The sequence below is a fragment of the Rhea americana genome, unplaced genomic scaffold, assembly GCF_003343005.1.
Source record: "Rhea americana isolate MKP2758 unplaced genomic scaffold, rheAme1 scaffold_60, whole genome shotgun sequence".
Taxonomy (NCBI): Eukaryota; Metazoa; Chordata; class Aves; order Rheiformes; family Rheidae; genus Rhea; species Rhea americana.
The window spans coordinates 2,312,560-2,323,997 of NW_028186757.1; positions in this window are offsets into that span (position 1 = coordinate 2,312,560).

Here is an 11,438-nt window from a genome sequence, read left to right on the forward strand (position 1 = left end):
AAAAAGAAAAAGAAAAAGAAAAAGAAAAAGAAAAAGAAAAGAAAAGAAAAAGGTTTACTGGATTCCCAGCGTTCAAGATGTGATAAACAGACAGGAACATTTCTGTTGACTTAATATTTAAAATTCTTATTTAAGTACCATTATCAATTTTCTAGTAATGCCTTTCTAAAAGATAATCTCTCACTCACAATAAAAAGTATTTGTTTTGTGTAACAATGAAGGTGACATTTATAAATATTTATATATAATTTGAACCCCAAAATCCATTTCTTCCRCACGACACAGCTTAACAGTAGATTGGCCCAGAGGTATCTTCAGATTGCTGCGGATGAGTCCCCAGTGTAGCTACTCTGTTGGTTTTAAGTCGGGAGCTGTGTAGATGAATCTGCTGCTTCCCTGTCAGTGCTGGCCAATCTCCCAAGCCCCTGGAAGCCCCCCAGAGGAGAGGATCTTAACTGAGGGGAAAAAGGCAATACAGAAAAAAGATGGGAAAAATTAGGCAAGAATATTTTGTAGACGGTTCRGGACAAAATGGCATCTTTTCCCAGGCCCACGCAAAGCCCCCACAATTTATGAGGCTTTTTCTTCTCAAACCCAGATTTTCAAGTACAGGATGTGACTGCTAGTGTTCTGAGTCTAAACGCCCAGGCACAACACCCTACATATTCAGTCGAGGTTGGGTGTACCTAAAGGCTGGCATCACTCAGAGCGAAAGCCTAAGGCGTTTGAAGTCTTTGTGACTCATTCTCCTCAYCTGTAAAGAAAATACAGTATTACCTATCATTATGTATTGCTATAATTACCAGCCTTGATGGTATATATAATTATGGCCTTGATTCAAGACTGGTCCTAAACTGTTTCTGGAAATTTTCATAATTATTTGAACAGTACTGCTTGAAATTAAAGTTAACATTATTAGGTAATCCTGTAAGAGTTATTCAAGAAAACCCTATATGCCATGTAAATCTATCATTATATACATACAATACAGTAATACTATCATCAGCTAAAAGGAAAGCTGAGGTAGCTCATCTCAAATTCTGATTCTTTTCCTATCAAAACAGCTCACTGTTAGAAATGGTCCAGGATGACAAATGAGCGGGTCTATACTAACATCTTCTGGGGCAAGTCACAAGAAATTAAATACAACAATCAAGTCTGTAAATATCTTAATTCCTCTGGTGAAGTGTAAGCCATTGCACCATTACTGCTTCTAAAAGGCTTTCACATCCTCCTAGATTGACTCTGTGGTACATTAGAAGTTGATAAATGATTGAGGAAAAAATATTTTAAAATATCGCTTTTCTGGTGACAAACTGACAAACATAGTGAAATGTTACTATTCACTTCTGCCGTTACTGTCAGCTAAGGTCTTTTGTAGTTTCCTAGAAACAGAACGGACATGATTAATATTAGACAGATTGTTCAATTAAAGGTAACTAACCACTGCCATTTTCAGGTCAGGCTGCACCTCTTCTGCTAGATTAAAAGGTATGTTAAAACACATTTGATTTGTAAGGACAGTGATTTTCTAAACTATAGCTACAAAAAGTTTAGCAGCTACTAATAATATACTATGAGTCTAAGTAATGTYGATGAATCAAGATAACGTCATTGCACTCGGCATGCTCTAACATTAACTAGTTAACCTGAAAATGCATAATAGGTCAGTCATGGAAGTCACAGCCATATGGAAGRAAAAATAAGTGCTGGGAAGTTTAAGTGCTTAATGAACTGTTCTGCAAACAACCTGAAATACCCTTAAAAAATGGAGTCCTTCTTCTGTTTTCCTGCATTTCTTATGGAAAAGCAAGCAGTGTTTCTGTAAGAGACTTTGTGTTTTTGATTACTTACAGTTGCCTGTCATTTTTAAATATGGAAACCAGTAAAATGTTCATGTAGATACACAGTATTGAAAATCCCAGAATTCCTGCTGCCAAGAATTTCATTAATATAAATGTGTTTGGGGACTTTCATATGCTCTACAATTTTGTCAGTAGTTCAAAGAGAAAGAAATTCTCCAGAGACTACGTGGCAGGCCAAGGATTATGAAATGAATTTCTCCTTTGATTATGAAAAAAATGAGAGAGGGAAAGAAGGAATAAATGAAGAGGTGAGATAAGAAAGAGTGAGAGAGTTATAACATTTAGATTTCTGTCACCCTGGAAACTAAACATAGGCAACCTGCCTTAACAGTATTTCAATGGAAACGTTGATCCCTCTGACTTGTGTGAATGCAGTGTTGAAAGACAGAGCTGCAATGCAGTGTTAGTTTCTAAATCCTTATACGGGYTTGACATAAATTTAGGATGGAATTTACAAATATATAGTGTTGGTCTAACGCTGCTCGAAGAGAAACTAATAGAAGTTTTACAGCTGGCTTTAATGGAAGCAGAAATAGGTCAACACTCAAGGCTTTAAAAAATCCACGTCTTTCACATTCTTGCTGTTAACTGCTAGAGAACTCCCGGAGAAGAAAATAGGAGGAACAGAAATTCAAGGAACTTTTAGCAAGCTCCTGCTTTAAAACAAAGTCATACATATATCTTTCATGGCCTTGATTCAAGACTGGTCCCAAACTGTTYCTGGAAATTTTCATAATTATTTGAACAGTACTGCTTGAAATTAAAGTTAACARCAAACTCAGTGCAGTGTATTAAACCAGGAGTGAAACCTCATGAAGAACAGCTATGTTTCTGCTGCCCTTTTAACATGGCATTGTTAAAATAACTGACATTTATAAATTCGGATATGACCTCTGTTCTACTGAGTACAAAGACTGTCAGTTGGGTTTTGAAACGGGATCTAATGTCCTTGCCTTGGAAAGTAAATACTCCAGAAAGATTACCTCATTCTCACGACTGTCATTTCCACCATAAAGGTTCTGTGCGGCTTGATGCTTTCTTCAGATTTCAAACAACCCACTCTCAACCCAGTAGTTACAGGACTTGGTAGAGCCTCCCACAAGAAGTGGGCAAAGCATCTGCTCTGTTTGGTGAGCCTCCAGGCATGGCTCTTTCCTGGCATGTTCCAGTACTGATCTTCCTTCAGCATCCTGTGCCTACACTGAAGTGTGCATTAGTTACACCAAATTAGGTGTACGGGGTAAAGCCCACTTATTTTAGTAGATGACAGAATACAGTTTTCTATTAGATCGTTGTTATTGCAGATGAACTGGTGAGGCTGTGTATCTGAAATAATGATGATTCTTTAGATAATAAAGAATTTATAAAGTAAATCAAATTTACTTATTTAGTCAAAACCCTCAATTTAATAAGGAACACCAAAATGCGATATGCATGAAGCCCTGACTTCTTAGAAAAATGAGAAATTATGTAAATAAGTTTAAAAGTAGTCTTTGAAGTTCCAAACAGATTTAAAAAATCAAAAATTTAGAAGTAGCAAATACCTATTTATAAAACCAGATCAATCAGGTAGGTTTTACATCGAATTTTTCATGCTCTAGGAAAAATCAGTTAGACTCTGCATTTATCAATTTTCTTTATATTTTTACAAGGGCAGGTATTGTTAGCTCAGCATTGAAGATGAGGTTAGTGAGAAAACAAAATATTAAATGACTTGTCCTGAAGCACCTATACCAGTCAGTGGCAGCGTATGGAACATGCCCATTCTTTTCATCTCCCATGTTTTTGCTGTCACTGGTAGGACAAAAAATGAACCCAAACACACCCTGGGATTCTTTGCAAAGGACATGGGAAGTTCAGAGATGACACAAGCAACTCTCCACGTATCCCCTGGGACACCGGCTGCAGAATACTACGGCTTCTGTTCATCCTTCCCACTGTGCTCAGCAAAATAGTGAATTTTGCTATTTATATATGTGTGTGACCAAGTGAATTTTCATTTCAAAAACGTTGGCTATATCCCTCCAATTTTCGTTGGTGCATAGAGCAAAGATACTTCTTTAATCAGTCAATTTATCGTGAAAATAGACCTTTTGATGAAGAGAAACTTTATCTATAATTTATATGTGTTTTTATGATAGTTCTTTYTTGAGTTCATTTGATAAGCTTTATCTCTTCAGCAAAACATATAATCAGCCTTTTCACTTCACCGACGGAAGAATCTGCCAGCTGTCACAGTAGCTTGAAAGGACTGAGTTTGCCTATTTCATTCCTTTTGCATTAAATAAATATATGGGAAATTTCAAAGCTAAACTAGTTCAAATGCCAGTTACAAGCAGGTGACACGGTTGGGACTTGGGGGTCTCCTTTGTTCTCATCCTGATTTTGCAAAGGGAAGAAATGAAAGTGTAGACTGGCCCATTTTTATCCAGAGCCCAGTCTGAAGTCAAAGAGGTAGGCAGAAATGCCAGACAAAGACGGCAAAGAAACAGAAGTAGCTCTCTCTTTTTTACTAGAAGAAAACAAAAAAATAAATAAATAAAGGAAGGGGGGGGAAGATTATTTTGCTGGATACAGTAGTTTTTGCAGTATTCAGGTCTAGTGCAAGTTCACCGTGCAGCTTCTCCAAGCCACACAGGTGGCCAGGAGGACCAAAGCGCCAGAAGCAGCCCAGGCCAGCGCGCACGGGGACTGGTTCTGCAGCAGTGCCCAGGGCAGCAAGCAAATGTGAAGGAGGAGGAGCAGGGAGTAAAGTCAGGCCACGATTCATCCCCTGGGGTGTCATGTCCCCGTACTCGCGGGGAGGCCTTGCTTTCAGGAAGAAAGCAAGCTGGGGCAGCTTTCAGGGCTGTGTCACCTTGGGCCCYGAGCCTCACGGCGGTGTGATGCATAAGGAAAGTGCCTTCAGAGCACTCAGAGTCATCGGCCATAACTCCTCATATTTTCTCTTATTTATGACATAAAAAGGTTGTAACCTCCATCAGGAGGACATTCTGGGTCCTTGGAAACACATTCTTTGAGTTTAAGGATAAAGGAGTAGCTGTAATAAAAAGCCATTTCCTGTCCTCAAACTTCCTTGATCTCCAAGAGTCGTTCTCCGGCACCGCAATGGCACTCGTTACCCCACTGACGCTGCACATACCAGATCCTCCTGCTTTTTGAGCACTGGAACATTATTTTATTCCACAACTGTTTTGTCACGAAGGTGTGACAAAATCTGTGGGCGTTGCAGACTTGTGATTCAGTTAGATGATGCTCAAGTGCATTGGCCATTGCTAACAGATGGAGAGGGATAAATGTCCTCATAAATACAGGTCTGTAACAAGCCCTCCACACTCACACCACGCAGACAACTCATTACAGAATACGAGTGGCTTTGGCTTTAATGTATTTGTTTAGCTCTCCTCACTTAGATGAGCCCTAGTATTTACTGATCTTTGCTTCTCGGATAATAGGCTAGGAAGTTTACAGAAAAATTTATAATGTGCCCTTTTGCAATCAATTACAGGAAGAAAGGAGTGGGCAACAAAAGCTTTTTACGCTGTTAAACTGCTCCTTTCTGGAAAATAAAATATGAAAGGTTGATTTGTGATGGCTAAGAGAGGCCATCTCTTAGCCTTATGTTTGCACATAAATGACTTGATTTATTTCTGTATCCTCAGAAATTAAGAAATACTCAGTTAACTTCTTTCATTCCTAGTGCTATTTTAGTATCACCTTTTTGATATGAAGGAAAAGAATTTTAAAACTGAGCACTCCCTCCTTTTAGAAGTTAACTATTTTTTTCAGGAAACAGCAGCAGCACTGTGGGCTTAAAAACCTGGTAAACTAGGTGAAGTCAAGATTAAGAAGTGATTTACTGTGATCTCTTCTCTTGCTCCACTTCATCTCCAGCCTGATTTTAGCAGCTAATATTCTCTTAGGTTTCTCCATTTAAGGTACGAATGCTATATGATAACCAACTAACTAATTGAAACTTGATCACCTTTGTTCTTGATATAACAACTATTAAATTGGGTCAGTGTGAAGTAGAAAAAGAGGTACCTGGGTATCAAAATGATCCAGATTCATAATCCAACAACACTGCATCTCCACATAGCCTGGCTATACAACATCGCAAYACAGAGCTTTTCAATTATATATTAAATGTTACTTAAAATAAGTATCATACCTTTTAATTAAGATTTATTCATTCAGGGAGAAATGCAGACCTGAAGGCTTAGAGGGATCCATCTCACAGACTCACACAATGCTTCACATACATGTCTGACATACAGATACTCTTTATAAAATGTCCCCCATATCATCTCTAACATTAAAAATGAAAGAAGTTGGGTATTCTTAGGCAGTGTAAGGGAGAAGAAGCTAAACTGATGCAAAGGCTAATAAATTCAAGCTTGATGCGTAAGATGAGTCATGTAACAGTTTGTTGACTCAAGAATAATGATGTCAAATGGCTGAACCAGGCAAATCCTTTGTCTCAATAGCAGAGGAAAGTGGAGCCAAAATGCTTTCCGGAGACATTTTGAGCTTGGATGAGGTAGCTTGAGACAAAAAGACAAAAAACATACACCAAAAAAAAGACACTGACCTCAAAACCACAATCTACAGAACAGCTMTCCAGCTGTGAGACACAGAACAGCCTTCCTAAGAAACAAATGCTTAACAAAAATTTTGTAACAGCTTTTATGTCTGCTCAGGGATACACGTTCTGGTGTCCTAAAAACAGACATAAAAGTTTGATATCGTCATCAGCTTTCCCCAGAGTTTCCACTGGGTTTGCCTTTTGAAGAGGAGTAAGACAGTTCTGCATTAAGAGAAGAGGGCCAGGTAACTGTTGGCCACATGGTCTACAGTCAAGGACAACAGAAATCACAATCCTGTTCCTGAACGGCAGTTAAAAGCGCAGCAAGCGAACCAGCAGCTGAGCAACTAGAAATTTTATAATGAGCTCTATATATGGCAATAGAGCTTTGTGCAATTTAATATAAAATAAACCTACCTAGGATTTATTYTTCTAAGTGCAGGCAAGCTTAAAGGTTATTTAAAAATAACATGACAAGTTCTTTACAAAAGGTTGAATAATAGTTACTTCCTCCAATTATACCACCTGTGCCTCCATTACACCAAGTACATCAAAGTGCAACCATGAGCAGGACCAGAAACTGAGCAGCTCCTTCTAGTACTGTCTCTTTTATTTTTCTTCCTCGGAGTAATACAAAAAGCTACAGCAAATCCATTTTGGTGTGGTCTCTTTCATCCCACTTGAAATTTTCTTTCTCTTTTGTGTTAGTAGCAGTACATGAGAGGCCCTTTCTTGCAGGAGGAAACATCATGTCAGTGAAATTACACTTTTCTTGTCCGTTATCTAAGGGCAAATTCTTTCATCAATAAGAACAGAGGGAATTTTGTTACCGATATCAGTGGTACCAAGCTTTGGTCTGAGCACGTTCCCCAYGCGTGCTGCATAGGCATTTATATTTAAAGAAAAGGTAGTAAGACACTAGCTGAAATACTTTGTTATACTTCAGCAATTCAGTCCAATAGTGAAGCAGTGAAAATAAGAGAATTGAGACCTACCTTCCAAATCTGTAGCATGGTATATAAATTTTATGCAGGTGTAAAAGACTAGGGAGGTATAATGAAGAAGAAAATGAGGTCTAGCGCTTTTTTAAAAGGCAATTTCATGCATTTTGGGCCTCTGTTTATCAACAAATATTAAATATTCTGAGATGGTTGAAATTATGTATGAATTTCTCATAGCTAGTGTATCATTCTTAATGGCTCCACACAAAGTAGCTAGCTAACTAGCCAGCRCACAGAGGAGAGCATAACACAGACCAAAGGCATCTCTCCCACAAAGCACTATAGTAGTATTTTTTTGAGGTTACAGGCATTTGGGGCTTTTTGGKCTGAAGAAAAATCCCATGGAAAGCAGACCTATTCACTGAAATTACTAACTTAAATGAAAACTGAAGCTTTCACTGAAAAGTTATTTTGAAGGAAATTTTCTCTTTGTCCTGTTATTTTAATTAAGTAATATCTCTAGGAGATTACTATTAAGAAATAGCTCTAGGACAYAAAAATATTTTGTATGTGCAGAAGAGAAATAGTACGAAATCTAAGATTTTGAACCATCTCTGTTTAACATCAGTCTTTCTTTTTCACATTTTGGAACACTATTATCAATTGCCTCTTCGCAGAGAAGAGCAAAGAGAATAAATAGGACACATCTCAGAAATCTGAGTGGAAAATGCTAGACAGAWCCAGGACACAAAGAAAATCATTTGTTAATCTGGAACTTGAACYATCACTTGAATGCTCAGACAAATTAATCTAGCAGGTGGTTAACTAATCATTGAAGCAAAGTAGAAATGTACCCAAACAATTCCTTCACCCCCCCGCCCCCAAAAGAAAAGAAAAAAGAAAAAAGTAGAAGAATGGGGCAAAAATCCTATTTGGAAATGAGAAAAGGAGAATTTGCAGACAAAGTAAATCTGCTGTGGTACCCAAAAAGTCCCAGAAATGCACACATCTGTAAAATACACAGACGCACACAGTTTATCATTTACAAAATCACCTGATCAGCATACAGCTGTGGAAATTGGCTCCCACTTGGCTCTTTAACTACTGTTCTTGCAGATGTTGACCACCACAAATTGCTGGGCTYGTGTCAGGACCAGGCTTCCCCACTTTTTTCTGGAGAGCTGCAATTTTACCTACCTTCTAGATCAAACTCACCTTACGAAGAGACACAAGATAATGATGAATCATTCTTGATGAACTGATGGATCATTCTTATCTTTGTTTTTTCTTGAAGTACTCCCCTTTTTTTTCTTCATTAATCTTCGGACTACACCTCTGCCTACACCTGCAGCCCTTGTATCAGAGGACTAGGCTGCTACGGACACAGTTGCAAGAGAAGCATTCAAGGACATTGCACTTCCTMATGAAGGAAAAAGCAAGTCCAGGAAATAATTAGTCCAGTCAAAGAGGAGGAAAGATGTGCTGCCTGATCCAATACACATTYGACTATGTCTTAAGACCTCTTAAGTTTTGTCAAAAAGTACTGAGTAGCGCGGATGGAAAATCCTTTCCCGGCTGCGTTTGCAAGCGCTTCCCCATTACTCTGTGTGTGTGAGAGATGTACAGGCCCACAAGCACCCGCAGATGTCCCTCACTGCAAGACCTGGACCCTACGGAGGTCATCGCCAGGTCATGAAAATATTTTTCATGGTTCTGTTAACTTCTTAGATTTAAAACACACTTCTATGCCTAAATAAAGGAATAGCATTTGCAGATATTCAAAAATGTATGAAAAAAAGGACAGATTTGGCACAGTTCACAAACAAAATCGAGACCACATGACTCCAAGGGAGAAATAAATTGAACCTTCTAGGAAGCAACCCAATATTCTCTGCTGTTATTAAAATGCTTACACCTTATGATCCAGTGATTCACTCTCATTTAATCACATAGTATGAAAGAAAATCCTTTTCTAGCAAATGAATATATTTTTTCATTAAAAGACAATCTTAAGACTGCTTGGATTGTTTTATAAAATATTAGCAATCTATTCTTTGCCATGTTTTCTGTTTCTTTTTCTTTTAATATGCATTTTACTTAAACTTCTCTTTCATCCTGAATTTGATTTTTATGATTACAGCCGTGATGACTGCCAAAAGCAGGTTTCAGTACATATTTTCCAGCTGTCTGCTAACCAATGAAAAAGAAAAATATAGTTGCAAAACATTAAGTGAGTAAAAAATGAGTTCAGATTACGGGAACATAGAAATGTGAAGGTAAGGGGTCAGAAAACTACCAAATTTTTCGTTAAAGATTGCACTTAATGAAAGGCAAAAAAAATCTGGGAAGAGGAGCATATAAAACTCACAGGCTACTAGTCTAGTAGGTAAGKACGATACTTATCAATTTTACTCTTCTCCCAAAAATATCCCAGCAATATTTTTCCTGATAAGGCTCTTTTTCTAACCATAAAGGCCATAGCTCTACCTCTACAATAAAGACATTCTCTCTTTCATTTKAACTTTACTAGTAGCAAAAACTATCATTGAAATTACACTGAGAGTTCAGCTTTTATCCTCTTGTCCATTTATTTARATCTCAAACAAGTAAAGTATATCAAAAATATGCGTAGCATAGTAGCTAAGAGGGATTAGTCTGGAAYTTAACGTCAGGCACGTGCTCAGGATTTTGCAGGAGGAAGCCTTGTGGTCTTATGCAAAAGCAACAAAGTCAAGAAGAGATTTTCCACTGACTCCTCTGAGTTCTGGATCAAGTCCTTATTTCCGAAAGTTTCTTTCCAGATGTGTTTTTTTCCATATTTGGGTTCTGTCCAAATTTAATTTCACCTTTTTTGTTTTCTATCAAGATCTTTCTGCCTATTTATAAATACAGTTCCTACCGAGACAGCAATTTTAAGATATTTTCTTTGCATACACRTAACTCAGAAAACAAATTAATTTTTCATGATGAAATTCTTCAGGTAGCTTGTTTTAACTGAGGATTTCTCTTCAAACTGGTTATAAAACAATGGATTCATAAAAAGCTTGAAAACTCCATTTTGCAATATGCAATATGAAATTCAGAATAATGATACTATTTTGCAAAGCTGCTGAGATAGGTGCATTGAAAATATTAGTGTAAGGCATATGGGGGTAGTGAGGTGTTGTTTCACTGTAAACTCTGCAGACACAAACATTTGGGAATTAATTAYAGAAAAGAACAATGAGTTCAGTACACAAATTAGAACATTAAGCTTGGAGGTTTTCTTCTTTTGCTTAAAAAAGAGAGAGAAAGGAAAATTACATGTATAATATTATACTATTGCTATGCTAARACAACTACTTCAAAACCTCCAAAGGCAGAGGATTACAGTTTTTCACAGAAAGAAGACAAAGTTCCTGCTAGGGACAGGGCCATACAGGAATAAATGTGTGCCAGGTTTGCAGAACAACCTTCACATCCCCTCGCTGGATGTATCAAGTCTACTAGCATAATTTCATGAAAGCAACTAACTCAAAACCAAACCTTGCTCATAAAATATTTCACATTATGAACTACATTGTTTTCACACTGCACACTATTCAGAAGGCCCCGGAGGATCCAAATAATCAACTCACAGTGTTAAAAGAAGCAGGATACGGGGTAAAATTATGTCTTTTATGGCAAGGAAAAGCAAAACAAGCAAGAACTTCATGCACCATAAGAGTTTCTTGATTAGAAGCTGACCCCAGACTTTCATGTTGTTCTATCAGGAGCATATAACCAGACTAAAACATAACACTGCATAATGTAGGAAACTGGAATTTACCGACCTTTCCAAGTTATGTATTCATGCCTGTTATGAGCAGTTCATGCTTTGGTTCACAGCTCTTTCCAGGCAAGAATACAGTAATTTAACAGACTGACCAGATGTTTTTCCTACAAAGAAAAAACTGCTCTTTTAGATTACTTGTCTCCTAGTAGTCTATACAAATACGAAAAGATCCATATAGCTTATTTTATTGATCGTTAAGTGATAGGCACTTTTAAAAACATCTGTCTGAGCCA